This window comes from Schistocerca serialis, chromosome 2, assembly GCF_023864345.2.
Source record: "Schistocerca serialis cubense isolate TAMUIC-IGC-003099 chromosome 2, iqSchSeri2.2, whole genome shotgun sequence".
NCBI classification, from domain to species: Eukaryota; Metazoa; Arthropoda; class Insecta; order Orthoptera; family Acrididae; genus Schistocerca; species Schistocerca serialis.
Window position 1 is genome coordinate 892,078,088 of NC_064639.1, and position 16,437 is coordinate 892,094,524.

The 16,437-nt window shown below is 39.1% G+C and overlaps 1 protein-coding gene across 1 annotated transcript in view; it reads left to right on the forward strand.

The window, feature by feature from the left end:
* LOC126458230 (dynein beta chain, ciliary-like) overlaps positions 1-16,437 on the forward strand; it is a 477,648-nt gene that overhangs the window by 316,021 nt on the left and 145,190 nt on the right. The window lies entirely within an intron of this gene.

Here is a 16,437-nt window from a genome sequence, read left to right on the forward strand (position 1 = left end):
ACTGTGATGATTGCAGTTGAGATATTAATCTTAAGTAAATTCCATTTATATGTATATAAACTGTATGAAACTGCTGTATACTAGTAACTTGGAGTATCAAGAACTGTCTAACAAGAACACAAGGTTGGTTACAGATATCTTGATCTTCCATTACATGTTATTAATTCCAAAGCGCAGAAAAAGAACTGCTAATGGTGGTAAACATTGCATAAAGATGTCTAATTCTCTTAAAACCATAAATCAGTGGTTACATCTCTTTCCATGTGTGACTTGATTTTCTTAGAATAATTATTCAAATGAGAACAAAATATGTTAGCAAAAGAGTAAAACTTGGCTCTATGTAAGAGAGAAATGAAGATTAACAAAGAAATTTATGTTGCTTCTGACTTGATGTTGAAGAGTCACAATTGCCTCTAGAGAGATTTGTAGGTATTTTTATTATTTATATGCCACAAGGTTTCAATTTTTGTTGTTTCCTTGCGATGTGTAATTAAATGGAACAAAAATACTAATTTTATTTATTCAGTGTTCCCCCTGACCTCATGGTATCAACTGTATCAACAAACATCTGTGGCCTTCAAAGTGTTCCAAAGACTTCATCACTGTTCCAGCCCTTTGCTATGAGTTTAGATGTTAATTGAAATTACATAAGACCATAGTATGTAAAACATGTCTCAACAGTTCTGTGTCAGGTAGCATTCTAGGACTCTCAGTCTACTGTTTCATTCTTCCTGCTTATTTAGAAACATTTGTTGAATTTGTACAAACGACAGGAAGCCACTAATTGTTTCAGTTAGAAATTTCCTCAGCTGTTGCATATAAATCCCTTAAAAAGTTTCTTTGAACTTACATAACTTAGTTGATCATAAGGAGCTCTACAAGCAGTTATGCAGGCAACTTAAAACATAGTTGTTGCCAGGAATGTTAGCATGTTATAAAACTGTTTTAAAATACAGCCATTATTGTGATCTTCAGTCTGAAGACTGGTTTGGTACAGCTGTCCATGCCACTTTATCCTGTGCAAGCCTCTTCATCTCCAAATAACTGCAGCAACTTACATCCTCCTGAATCTGCTTACTGTATTTATCTCTTGCTCTTGGGCTCCCTCTGAAGTGCCCCCCCCCCCCCCCCCCCCCCCTTCACACTTCCCTTCAGTACGAAATTAGTGATCCCTTGATATCTCAGACTGTGACATATCAACCAATCTCTTCAGTTGCCAGGTTGTGCCACAAATTTCTTTTCTCCCCAGTTCTATTCAGTACCTCCACATTAGTTACGAGATCTACGAGATCTACCCATCTAATCTTCAACATTCTTCTGTAGCACCACATTTCAAAGCTTCTATTCTGTTCTTGTCTAAACTGTTTATCATCCATGTTTCACTTCCATACATGGTTACACTCCATACAAATACTTTCAGGAAAGACTTCCTAACACTTAAACCTATATTTGATGTTAACAAATTTCTCTTTTTCAGAAACATTTTTGATCATTGCCAGTCTACGTTTTGTATCCTCTCGATTTCGGCCAGATAATGAAAATCAGTTACTACTTTAAGTGTGTTGTTTCGTAATCTAATTTACTCAGCATCACCTGATTTGATTCAACTGCATTCCATTATACTTTTTTTCCTTTTGCTGATATTCATCTTATATCCTCCTTTTTTGACACTCTACATTCTGTTCAACTGCTCCTCCAAATCTTTTGCTGTCTCTAACAGAATTACAGTGTCATCAGAAAACCTCAAAGTTTTTATTTCTTTAATTCTTACTCCAATTTTTTTTTTTTTTTTTTTTTTTTTTTTTTTTTTTTTTTTTAACTGCTTGCTCAATGTATAGATCAAATAACGTCTACAAATGCTATAAACATAGGTTTGCCTTTCCTTAACCTGTCTTCTAAGATAGCTCATAGTTTGGTAATATTCTTAACTATGAGCACCTGCTTTCTTTGGAATTGGAATTATTACATTCTTTTTGAAGTCTGTGGGTATTTCACCTGTCTCACACATTTTGCACACAAGATGGAAGAGTTTTGTCACAGCTGGCTCTCCCAAGGCTGTCAGTAGTTTTGACACCCTATATATACTCCTTCCACCTTTCATCTCTTCCTACTTTGCTTAGGACTGGTTTCCCATCTGAGCTCTTGATATTCATATACCTGTTTCTCTTTTCTCCAAAGGCCTCTTTAATTTTTGTAGGTATATCTTTCTTTCCCTCAGTGAAATATGCTTCTAAATCCTTGTATTTGTTTTCTAACCATTCCTGTTTAGCTGTTTTGCACTTTCTGTTAATCAGATTTTGTTTTCCCTTACACCTGCTTCATTTGCTGCATTTTTATTTTTTCTCCTTTCATCAATTGAATTCAATATCTCCTATGTTATCCAAGGATTTCTATTAGGTCTTGTCTTTTTACCTATTTGATCCTCTGCAGTCTTCACTATTTCATCTGTCAAAGCTACTCATTCATCTTCTGCGGTATTCCATTCCCCTGTTCTAGTCAATCATTGCATAATGCTTTATCTGAAACTCTCAACAACCTCTCCTTAATTTCCTACTTTTCTGCAATTTCTTTAGTTTTAATCTACTGTTCATAACCAAAAATGGTGGTCAGAGTCCACATCTTCCCCTGGAAATGTCTTACAACTGAAAATCTGGTTCTGAAATCTCTATCTTACCATTATAAAATCAATCTGAAACCTTCCAGCGTCTCCAGGTCTCTTCTGCATATACAACTTCCTTTCATGGTTCTTAAACCATGTGTTAACGATGGTTAAATTTGTGCTCTACACAAAATTCTACCAGGCAGCTTCCTCTTTCATTCCTTTCCCCCAGTCCATATTTACCTACAATTTTTTCATTGTTTGCTTTTCCTATTATCGAATTCCAGTCTCCATCACAATTAAATTTTCTTCTCCCTTAACTATCTGAGTATTTTCTTTTATCGCATCATACATTTCTTCAAACTCTTCGTCATTTGTGGAGCTAGTTGGCATATAAACCTGTACTACTGTGGTAGATTTGGCTTGTGTCTGTCTTGGCTACAACAAATATAGCTACATCTAGGCTTTTAAGATTGTGGTGACATACTACAGCACCTATGCACCCGCCCTTCTGCTTCTGCTGCAGAAGATGGCATACAAAATGCCACACAGCATCAGATCGGGCTATGAGCAATAGCGGATGCAAGATTTGGATTCTCTCTCTGCCATGCGCTTCCTTGCTGCAGCTCAGTGTTTTTCGCAGAAAGGTGCACAGCAGAAAGTGCTCTCTGATTGGCAATTCCCACGCTGACACTGAGTGACTCTCGTCTTTGTTTAAATGAGAAATTGTTTTTCTGCCTGTTAACTTCTGAGTGTTTTATGTTAGAGGAATGAAAATTTGACGGCTTCCTCTAACAGTGCTCCAGATAGGTACGAGTGAAGAGAAGACAACACGCGTGAGTCAGTACTGCACGCTTTGGCCGAACTGTAATTTTCTAGCAACTGCAAGGTTTATCTAGAGCGAATGGCAAAGTGCTTCATTTTCTCTTGATGCAGACAAAGTTTTGAAATCTATCCTTACACACCACAAAGCTGCTTTGTTTTCACAACTTACTACCTGTACCTCATCAAATCCCTTGCATTCATATTTACGACTTGATGGACCATATCACTCTTGCCACATGTAGTATCAAAGGAGTGCATAGAGTAAATTCATACATGGCGTGTCCTTTTATGTACATTTTTCCTTTTTGTCTCATATGTGTTATGGTATTAGCATGGATAGCTTGCCCTTTCCCTTGCCACTGTAGAGATAGTATTTAAATGTTTTAATTGTATTGTTTGTGTCATATGTGATTAAGCTTAGAGTAAATTCATCCATGGTCATTTCGTCCACCTCCTCTTGTATTATGAGTGTATGATAGTGTTTTGTTGTCACGATAACAATGCATGTGCTCAGTCTGGTTATATCTATGTGCTGACATATTTGTCTAAGTTATGTAGACTACCACAAGCATGTTCACAAGTTATAGATAATGCAGTGCCTTGTCAACAGGGTAGTGTGTGATAAACAATGTCCACACCCCAAACTGTGAGCACCCACTGTGTAACACACACCGTGACTTATTCACAGTTAGGTGTCTGCCCTCTCTAAGCCAAGTACAGACAGCCCCCCTGTAATCATGCTTATACCAAAAGATATTATATTAAACAATACAGACGCCTTCAAGCTACTATGTAGTTTTACTTTGGTGTGCAAGCCAGCTCCCAGTGCACGTGAATAGTTAGTACAGTATTCTATGTAAACCTTCTATGTGAGATGTTATCAAAAAGTAACAGAAACCTTCTAACTTTGTGAGCATTATACATCCAATTTAGAAAAAGAAAATAAAATCTTGTTGGTACATATGTACCTGATGTGTGTGTATATATATATATATATATATATATATATATATATATATATATATATATATATATAAATTTTTTTTTTTTTTTTTTTTTTTTTTTTTTTTTTTTTTTTTTTTTTTTTTTTTTTTTTTTTTGCAGTCTAAAAGGTTATACGTGTTTTTGAGTGCTCGGTGAATTTATAATTTCCACAAAAATTAATTAAAGAATTTGTATTACATTGTGCTTGAAAAATGGAATAAAGAGCAGCACTGCATTCAAAATGTTGACTGTGGCTTTTGACGAATCTACTATGAGTAAGACAAGAGTTTACAAGTGGTGTAAACATTTCAAAGAGGGTCGAGAAGACGTTGAAGATGACGACTGCCGTGTATGCCCTAGTACATTAATTACTGATGACAATGTGGAAGAAGTAAAGAAAATGGTCCTGAAAAATCAGCGAATCACTGTCAGAGAGGTTGCTTATAATGTGAGCATTTCCTTTGGTTCATGCTAAGCAATATTTTTGGATGTTTTTGTCATGAAACGTGCTGCAGAGATGTTTGTTATGAAATTGTTTGGTTTCAAAAAAACACTACATAACATAGACATCACTCAGGAATTACTGAATGAAGTCAGCAACAATCCAGAACTTCTAAAGAATGTTATAACAGGTGACAAAACAGGGATATTCATGTATAACTCAAAACCAGGGGGGCCAAACGTTCCGATGGAAACTGCCTAAAGAGCCAAGATGGAAAAATTCACCTAGTTTGATCACATATGAAGGTTCTTCTCACTGTTTTATTACTTTGCAATGGGATAGTGCATCATGAGTGCCTGCCTTGTAGTCAAGCAGTCAATAAGGAATACAATCTGGAAGTTATGGGCTGTTCGCGTGAAGCAATCCGAAGAAAACATCCAGAATTGTGGCAAAACCACTCATGGAAATTACATCACAGTAATGCTCCCAGTCACACCTCAATGCTTGTTCATGATATTTTGGCAATAAGTAAATAAATAAATAAAAACTAAAAAAAAAAACTGTTGTCACCTAAGCCACCACATTTGCCAGATATCGCCCCCTGCAACTTATGTCTGTTCCCGAGGCTAAAGATAACCATGAAAGGACGCCATTTAACTAATGTTGGTGAGATAAAAACCAAATTGCTGAAGGAGCTGAAAACCATAATGAAAAATGAGTTCCAGAAGTGCTTCTAAGACTGCAAAAAGGCCTGGTACAAGTGTATTATATCTGAGGGGCTTACTTTGAAGAAGACAAAGTTGATGTTGATGAATAAATAAAGATTCTTTAAGAAAAACAAAAATTACCATTACTTTATGATCATACCTCGTATGTTATATGTAGTTATGTCCGGTTCCAATAAAGTAACCATGAGAACATTTCCGTGTCCTGTTATTTCAATTTGCAGGCTCAGTGCTAGGCGCACCAGCGCACAGCCCAAGTTGAGCTCATGTCATCCAAAAAATAGTGAGGAACATATTTCTCACTCTGGTGATGTGGCTGAACACTGCCCACCCCCACACCTCTCCTTCCTGCCCCAAACCTACCCCAGTTCTCGCCGCACCAAGCAGTTGCTGGCATCATTCTCCCTCATGTGCTGGCTGCCGCTTGCCTTACTGGGGTGTGTGCATCACACAGCTTTCTCCAGCCCTCTGTCTGCCCAACACTTGTGAAGTGAGCAGTGCACCATGGTGCAAAACAATCCTGGTACACAACTCCCAGATGTTTGGCCCCCACTGACGTACAAATGCACTCCCCTTCCCCTCCCCACCCCCCCTCTCCCCAATCTGCAGGCACTGATGTACAGCCTCCAAGCGTTACTGAGCCACTTCGCACAGTTCGCAGAAGCCTCCACCTGCAGGTGCTATTACCTGCTCCCACCCCTCAGCCTTTCCTTGCCTGTGGTTCACTTCCACATAATAAATATTCACAGGCTCACCAGCCATGGACAACAATGCAGTTTGCACTTACTGGCACTCACTATTGTGTCTTCGGATGCCATGGTGGCATGCAACATTAATGCCAACCTTCCTCAAACAATGGCAAATTTGGTATCTTACGAGCCTGGTTAACAGAGAGACTTGTTGCATTTAATTACAGCTCAGACATGCATTTTCCTCATTCTAGGAGGGTGGCACTTGCATCTGCTTCAGCAAATCTGCATGCTGGCTGAGCTGGCAATGGTTCCTGACAGGTTACTGATAGTGACTTGGTGTGCCCGTTTGTCTGCCACAGTGTGCATGTAAAATTTTCCAAGTACCTCTGACACGGTGGTTTTCGAGGCCCTTGACCCACACACCATCCTCGCCACTGCAAAGCATAATGATGCCCCCTTGCATGACCATACACTCATGCAGCCTGTATCAACCCCTACACCCCAGCCCACAAACGCGCTATAGATATGGCACAGCTAATGGCCTCCTTGCTGCATTTCCCCTCCTCACCTCCCCCTGCAGTGCCCCCTGTGAGGTTCACCATGACACCTGGCACTATATGGCCACAGCACAGGGACTCCTGTTTTCTGCTGCCCCCACCTGCTACCACCCACAAACGGAGAGCCGTGCCAGCTAAGATCGAGGCAGCAATCACCACAGGTGTATTCCACCCCTTCAAGAGCCTGTGGGCCTCTGCCCTATGCCTTGCACCCAAGAAAAATAGTGTTTGGCACCCGTGCACAAATTTTTGGGTGTTAAAATCGAGAGCAGTGCCTGACCCTTTCCATTTTTGCGTAGCTAGAGGGATGACCTGTATGGCACAACTGTTTTTAGGAAAGTGGATTGCGAAGAAGCCTTTATGCAGGTACCAGTTGTCCCTGAGGACGTGAAGAAGAGTGCCATTATTACATCTTTTGGCCTCTTCGAGAACTTTTCCTCACCATTTGGGCTCCAAAACACAGCTCTGACATGGTAACACTTCCTTGATAACATCTTACATGGGGTTCAGGGTGTTTTGCCTACTTGTGCGATATCCTGATTTACTTATGCAATCTTGAGGAGCACTGCCACCATTTCTGGGAGGTATTCTCTTGCCTCCAGGTGGTGGGTTCATTATCAAACTGGGGAAACACATTTTCGGTGCTCTTGAGATCAACTTCCTGAGACACAAGATATCATCTGCAAGCTCCCACTCCTTTGGTGAGAAGATCCAGGCCCTGTCCTGGTTGCAGTGCACCACTACACTGGTTCCTTGGAGTGGTGAATTTCTTTATTCGCCATCTGAAGGATGCAGTAAGCATGCAGGCACCACTCAAGGTTGTACTCCAGGGCAATCACACGAAAAGCAACAGGCATGTTCCCTGGATGGCACAAGTGTTGGACGGTTTTGAGCAACTAAAGCATGACCTCTCGCAAGCTGCCCTTGTTGCCCACCCTCACATGACCACCCTGCTTGCAGTTGTTACCAATGCCAGCCAATCTGCCCTAGGTGCAGTCGTGCAGCAACACCTTAAGGGGACTTGGAAACTTCTGTCATTTTTCTTTGCAAAGCTCACAGACCCGCTAGCTGCTTGCTGTGTGTGAGGCAGTTAGGTATATGTGCCCATCGGTGGAGGGGCACCAGTGGGAGGCAGGGAGGGAAACTGGGGGTCTGTGGCTAGTAGCTCAGAGGGAGGTGACAGTTTTGCTGGCTAGATTGTGGGTGAGAGGGGTGGCAGGTAATTGGGTTGGCACCAAATTGCTGGCAAGCTCCCTCCGAGCCTCTAGCCATCCATTCCTATTTCCTCTCCCTGCATCCTGCCTCCCTCTTCCTCTACCAATGCCACCTGATAATAATATCCCTACCACAGCCAATCCACATTCCACAAAAGAGCATTGGCACATTGGCACAGGGGCATAGGCATTTGTGTGTGTGTGTGTGTGTGTGTGTGTGTGTGTGGTTTGTTTTACTGAAGCTCATCAAAGGAAAAAATCCAAGCCCAAACAAGTTTTCTTCCTTTAGTGTGTGCCTAGTGAAAACTGAACACTTCTGCTTTTTGGTGAGTGGTCTCCATTAATCCAAAAATATTTACGTTTTACAAGAACTTTCCACAGTATTTGATGTTAGGTTTGTTTTGGCAGTATGAGAGTTTTCACACAAATACTCAACGAATTTTAAGGGGAGACACTACAGCATACACTCCAGAGCAATCACACGAAAAGCAACAGGCATGTACACAACAGAGTGCCCTTGCTCCAATACTGTGTCAACAAATCTTCACCACATATCTTGTGTGTGATCCCATAAGTAAAACTGGAAACAGTTGGGTGCCTACAGAGGGGTACTGGCAATCTTTCATGTCTCACACCTTCCACAGTTGTAATAGGAAGGGAGAAAAGAATTCTAGGGTACCCTGTGTATCCTGTCATACACCAGGCAGTGGACTGCAGGGTAAAGATGTAGATGGAGCTGTCTTTGCACACTAAAATGTCCATGAATTGACATTAGTGATGGGTGAAAAGCTTTGGAGTTGATGCGCGAGATTATTCAAGGATTGAACTGAATTAAAGTTCCTTGTCATATGTGGTGTGTAGTAGTTATTGAATTGAGTGAATATGTATTTTGTTGTTTCTTATGTAGTTGCATTTACCATTGAGCGGTAGGTGCACCCATTTAAGGCACTGGGACAGAAGTGTCAGTACATAGATACCTGATATGCTCTTCCCTGAACTGCACTCATTTCTTGAGGAACAATGAAGCACCTTGTTGCAAGCTGAATAGTGGCTCAATAAATAAAGTTCGTGGGCTTAGCTTTGAATGGAGGATTTTTTCCCTGCACTTTTTTTAAGACAATACCCACAAATGCCAATGTCAGTAGTGTGAATTATAAGGTATTAATTACACAGGTCTGCAACATAAAAATGGTTTCAAATTCATTAGGTGATTTTATAGTGTTTTCAACGCTGATTTCGGGAAAAATATGAAAAAATTTCATCACATACAGTTATTTCACAAACTGCTTGTCTAGTTTTAGCTTTTTTCAATATTTCAGCACTCTAGTGAGTTTGAATTTTGGTTTTTAGGATCTCGATAATCTGTTATTTGGTCATTTTTATACTAGATAAACGTAAAAGAAAGAGTAATTTGGAGAAACCAGCAGTATTTTCATGTCAGTGCCTGTCTGTCGCACTGCCCCTTTCCCCGCCATCACCAAGCAGTGAGTTTCTGCTACTGTCCTTCATTTCACAGTACCTCTTCACTCTGTGCTGTTCATGTGTTGTTGTTACTAGTGCTTTAAAGTAGTGACTGTTTTCTTGTTGTAGTGAAGCTGTTTCATGGACAATGGACAATGGCTACCAGAAGATGTATAAACTCCCCAGATTGCTTCTGCCACATTTGTGGTAACTATACCATTAAAAAGCAACAAAGAAACATTTCTGGCTATTTCGGCTATTTTGGTATAAAGTTAGGTATAATGTTGGGCCTCACACAAAGTTTGTTCAGTGTGTGTTGTAGAACTGAGGCAATGATTTTAACATAAAAAGCAGTCCTTACATTTAGGAATACCAATCGTCTGGAGGGAGCCAAAAATCATAGTGATGACTGCTGTTTTTGTTCTTGCAACGTACAAAATTTCAATTTGAAAAACTAAAAGGATATTTCTTACCCTAACATTCAATCAGCCATTTGCCCTGTTCCTCATGGGCCTGAAGCATTAAAGTTCATTTTCTCCACTCACATTTTGACTACTTCCCTGCAAACCTTGGTAATGTAAGTAAAGAGCAGGGTGAAAGATTCCATCAAGACATCAAAGAAATGGAAAGAAGATATCAAGGAAGATGGAACATCAACATGATAGCGGACTATTGCTGGATGATAAAAAGAGATGATCCTCAATGAGTCCACAGACAGAAAAGCAATAAAAGAAGCTCCTACAGAAGGCAAAACCATTATTATAAGGATGTATGAGCTTAAAGAGAAATGGAAGTGTACTGAAAATGTAGTTTAGAACATGATTTATAAATAAAATAAAGTTTTATAACATTGGAAAAAATGTGATAAATTGCTTAAATTTTGTTATTATACCCAAAAATACTCCCTTTTTTATGAGAAGACCTGACATGAAAGAAAAAAATGGATGGCATGTTTTAAATCAGTGCTGAGAAGTACATAAAAGTCAGTTATCAAATTTCAAACAACTTTCAAAAAATATTTTTTGGCAGACCTGTGTTATGTCACATTTTTCAGTCAACTTGAAATTCCACAAATACCTGCCTAGGAGGCTTTTACCACAAGTTCTGTTTGCCAATTAATTTTCCTTTGAAAATCTACCATCCTGTGCCTGACTGCATGCACTAATTTCATTTTGTCGTGTATTGCTATTTGATGTGATGAGTATTTGTAATTATGAGCATTATATGATTTGGTTTAAACTGGCCAAAGATAAACATACATTTGGTTGAAGTGTCCACTTACGGAAATATTCACCCATTATCTTCAGGTCTTTCGTTAGGATATCCTCAGATGCTTCAATTGTGCTACATCTTGTAGCGAGGGCCCGTCAGCATACCCGTACTTTCTTGATTGTGTTTCCGGCAGGTCTAATGTATGAGGTTTCAGCATGGTGGTTGGCCAATGTATCACGTAATTGAAATATGGGAGGTATTGGAGCATGTTTACACTGGTTGGTGGATCAGCAGAGGTGACCCTATTAATTGGCCCACTAGGCCATGGGATTTGACTTCTTTGGATTTCTTTCTGTGGGGGTATTTAAAAGATAAGATGCACCAGCAAGTGCCAATAGGCCCTGAAGACATGGTCGACCGCTTCAGAAATGCATGTGTTGAAATTCCTGCAGATGTTCTTCTGTTCTGTGTAGGATCACTAAGTGTATTGAAGATGGCAGTACCATGTTGGAACACTTACTCTAGTTAGAAAAGTAGAGTAGCATTCACCTCGAGACATGGACGCAGTGGTGAGTCAAGCAGTGCCCTGTTTGGTATGTCACAGGAACACAGAATTGCAAATGGGCTTTCCAATTAGAAGTTATGAAATACTGATCTGTTCAATCCTTGCAGTGCCTTTGGATATTCAAGGGCCATTGAGGAGTATGTTATAAATTATGATTGTGTATCCATATGTCTTCCTCTGATTACAGCATCACCTATGGTGAAATGAAGAAAATGCTTCATACAAAACACATAGAGGTTTTTCATAGAATCGTAATCTGCAACATAAAAATGGTGGTTCCCATGGAAGATTTCAAAGTTTCCCCTACCACCCACGTGCAGTGTGTGGTGGGGGACAAGTGTGGTGTCATTGGATGTCCGCTTCTGAGTCAAACAAATTGGAATTATAACTTTTTTTGATCCACTGTGTAGTGTTCAAAGTATTTCAATGTTTTCAGTTAAGATGAACAGCCTGTATCTTAATGACATTGCACAACCCATTAACTCCCATATATTAACCTATGGAAATGACACCTCAATCATATTCTATGGCAGAGAATGTAACGAGCTAGAATATTATGCTGCTAGTTATATAACAGAAGTAACACAGTACTTCCAGTGATCAGTGTCTCAAGGTGAATGTCACGAAATCTCAATTACTGGCTTTGAAAATGGACAATTCTCACCACAACAATATAAAAAATGTAAGTAATATTTCATCAACAGATACTGGAAGCTGTAAATTCCCAGATATGTATTTTGTTGAAAAATTTGTGGTGTACAAACCACATCAGTTTTGTATGTGGAGAATCAGTCGTGCCTTATATCTCCTTAGCAAGCTCACTCCTAGCCAGACACTGAAAACTGTATGTTATGGAACAATTTACTCTTTCTCAGTTATGGGATTGAATTATGGGGCTGTGCAACTGACTTACACTTAAAAAGAACACTTCTGTTACAGAAAAAAGCAATAAGACTCATGCATGGGTTAGGCCTTAGAGATTAATGTTATTAAGTGTTTGTGCAGCACAGATACCTCACAGTATGTTCTCTGTACATATTTAAATTAGTTATATTTTTTGTGAGTCAATCAGAAGAAGTTATCAACTGTAGTGATGCACATGACCACAACACAAGCACAAAATTTAACTATTTTCCAAGCACAAAATTTAACTTTTTTCCAAAAAGAACGACATTAAAAATGAAAGATAGAAACGCACACATCAATTTTTTGATTTGGTTTAACAAACTACCAAACTCTCTAGGAACATACATGGGAAATGGATTTAACTCAAAATTAAAATCTTTTCTGACAGAACAACCTTTATAGGCATTCAACAAATTTTAAGACACTGATTGTACTAGATGTACAACTTTGCTTCTGCCATTTTTTCCCCAACATTTGAGGTTTTAATGAAACAAATTGGTTACGCATGTATCATTCAGAATATTTTCCATCGCTGGCCACTACTTTCTCCCATCTTTCGGGCAGTGTACAAATCCTGCATCGAAAAAATTGTTCATCTTTTGAAGCAATCCATGAATCAATCCAAATTGTGTCTTCTTCATGAGTCAGAGGGAGCAATGTGTAGAGAATACAGCGGGTGGGGTAGGACTTCCCATTTTAATGTTTCCAAGTACGTTTTGACCTCTTGTGCAACGTGGGGTCGAGCGTTGTTGTGCTGCAAAATCACTTTACCGTGCCTCTTGCTGTATTGTGGCCATTTGTCTTTTAATGTTCTGCTCAAATGCATTAATTGCATTTGATAATGAGTACCTGTGATTGTTTCACTTGGTTTTAACACCTCATAGTACATGACGCCGAGTTGGTCCACCAAATGCAGAGCATTATCTTGGAGCCGTGAATATTCAGTTTGGCCATTGACGTGGAAGCATGGCCGGGATATCCCCATGATTTTTTGCATTTAGGGTTATCGTAATGAACCCATTTTTTGTCCCCCGTCACAATGTGATGCAGAAATCCCTTCTGTTTTTGCCTCAGAAGCAACTGTTCACAAACACACAAACGCAGTTCAATGTCCTTAGGTTTCAGCTCACATGGGACCCAAGTTCCTTTCTTCTGAATCATGCCTGTAGCCTTTAGATGTTTTGAAATGGCTTCCTGTGTCACTTCCACTAATTGTGCTGATTCTTCGTGAGTTTGACACGAGTCTTCACTCAGCAATGTCTCCAGTTCTGCATCTCCGAAAACATTCTCTCTTCCACCACTATGCTGGTCTATGACATTAAAATTACCATTCTTGAAGCATTGAAACCACTCACAACACATTCTTTCGCTAATAGCGTCCTTACCATACATACTTGAGAGCATTCGATGAGACTCAGGCACTGTTTTCTTCATATGAAACAAAACAATAACACCTCACACAAATGACAAGAATTAGGCTCGTAAACTGACATTTTCAATCAAGAACAACTTTATGATGCAGGCACAAACCACCTAATGTTTGAATGAGTTTATGTTGACCGAGGTCCAAGCTAATTGCCTGACATCTGGGATCTGTTTCTTTCGACCGCTACTTACCATTGTTGCCACCTATCGGGAAATGGTGGAAGCAAAGTTGTACACCTTGTAACATGAACCAGTAGCATATCAGCTGTAAAGTAATAAATGTATCAAATAGATATAAGATACAACAATTGCATTATATAATATATTTTGTAAATGTAATTTTTGTTGTATTACCGTCTCTGACATTTGCAAAAGGCATCATTGTGGTGGCTCCATGCACAAAAAAAAGAAAAAGAAAAGACAAAAAAAAGAATTACATACAAGCAAATAGATTAAGCAAGCAAGTACTAGTTTTTCACTCTTTTAAATGTGTATGACATCATACTTTCTGTCTATGCATTGTAAAATGGTATCATTTTCGAGGTACAGTCGGTGGTATATTTGGATACTGTCTGCAAAGTATGTTTCGATCAGAGTTGGTAACAAAGAAATAAGTTTAAACATCATGTCTTATCCTGTAGTTTGACTACATGAACAGCAGAAAGATAGTAAATGATAAACTTTTTTTGTTCCTCTTTTTCCTGGGGGGTGAGGTGGGAGGTGGGTGAGATAAAGCTTTGTAATTGTTTGAAATTATGTGTCCATGTGCGATGGAAGTTGCTAAGTGCTTTCATTCTTAAATACTGGATGAATCTAGTCTAACTATTTGTGCGCTGTCAGTTTTGCTGCCTCAAGACAAACACACAGTTTCTAACTGTAGTACTTGTCTTATTATGTTAAATTTTTAACTCAGAAATGTGAATCTTAATGAGTTAATTATGACAACACTTCAAATTTTTTAAATTTGGTCAATAATTGTTTGAAATATTGAAAATCAAATTTTTGTTGTCCTGGGAAGCTGTTAGATATAAATGTAATGTAATGCTTGTAAATAGATGGACAGACATAATACCATATAAAAATCATTGTTGATAAATCACTTGAATCATTCAGAACCTTCAGATGTGTATGAATAATGTCTATCTATAGTGATTTAAAGTGGAATGACACCATAAATTTAGCTGTTGGAGGAACGGAAGCCACACTCATATTTATTAGAAAATTCCTAAGGATGTGTAATTCATGTTCTAAACCTCCACTTAAAAGAACCCTCATTCAGTCAATTCTTAAATAATGTTTATTGGTCAGAGATCTGTGCCAAGCTGGATTAATGGATGAGGCAGAGAATAATTAAATAAGAGCTTCATAATTCATTGCAGTTTGGTTTATTAGAATGAGAATCTCATAGAGACGCTCAATACACTGCAGCTGGCAATGTTAGAAGAAAGTCCTCATGCTGCAGCGAGAGCCTTACACACAAAATTTCAAAGGCCCACATTCTAAACCAACTCAAGAAACATACCACTTTCTGCAACAGTCGTCTTGTATAATGACCGCAGCACTAAAATTTGGGCTCACACAGAACCATACTGACTGTTTTTTCTTCCAGTATGCAATCTACAGTTGGAACAGGAAAAGGAGAAATGATTTTTTTTCCAATATTTTTTGTACCATCCTTTATCAGAGTGACTGGCTGGCAGTATTGAAATGCTCTCTTTGAAATAACAACTGTTTATTACCAGAACTGATAGCAGAGATGTCAAGCAGCTCTTGGTCTGTCGGATCCCAGAATGTAACTGGCTTTCAAAGTGTGGAGTACTGACTCAAGTAGATGTCTTTGGAAGAATACATTGCAGTGCCACAAGAGCATGTGATGGTATGGATTTAAGTAGGACCTATGACCACTGTGATTTGTGCTGTAATTCACAAGCCTTTTCATGGTGGGGCTGGAGCCCTCGGATGCTGTGGTGGCTGCAGGAAACTTGACTGTACACAATACTATGGATATTCACAAATTACCTCTGAAGTGAGGCAGGGGCCATTCCTGGCCCCTGAAGTGTGGTGGCCAAATATGGAGTGTGCCTGGCCCTGCATATATAACATTTTCCCTCTGCTGTGAGTTGTATGTCAGATTACGGAGTACAAATGTAGGCTGTGCTGCTGTAGTTAAATTACAGTCTTTAGTAATTTGTTTGGTACTGATTTCAGTAGAATTAGTGTTATCATTATTTTCTCTAAACAAAAATTACAACAGTTTCTTCCAGTTTCATTGGTTACTAAAGGCGAAAATTCCATGCACTATAAAATCCCAGAAACTGCATGCATTCATGCACTATCAGACTACAATACATGCACTATCAAGTGAAAAATACATTACAATAAGCTCTATAATTTTTGTTCTTCATTTATTAATTCACTCTCCTTTTTGTGCAGTTAACAACTAATATTTCTAAATTATTTTCTGTGAGGTTCCTGTGCTGATCAATCAATATATTTTTGTAGGCAGAAAATGACCTCTCTACATCACAAGAAGTTACAGGTACAAATTTGAATGAACATATTTGTGACCGTGTCAAGTCCTTCAGTCACGTTTTAACCAGAAAAATTTCTTCTTTACTGAGCCCGTAGTCTGGATTCTTGTGTGTGACGGAGTCCAATTTGTTCCTTGCATCTACTCTCTCTTTTCCTTGGACATGACTGAGTTGAGAGTTGATAGTTGATGGTTGGAGAGACATCACGGTTACAGGTAGTCTGCGAATACTAGTCACTCACGTTGGCCACTCACGTGTGTACGGATTGTGTTAATCCTCTTGTGATCAGCTAAGGCATG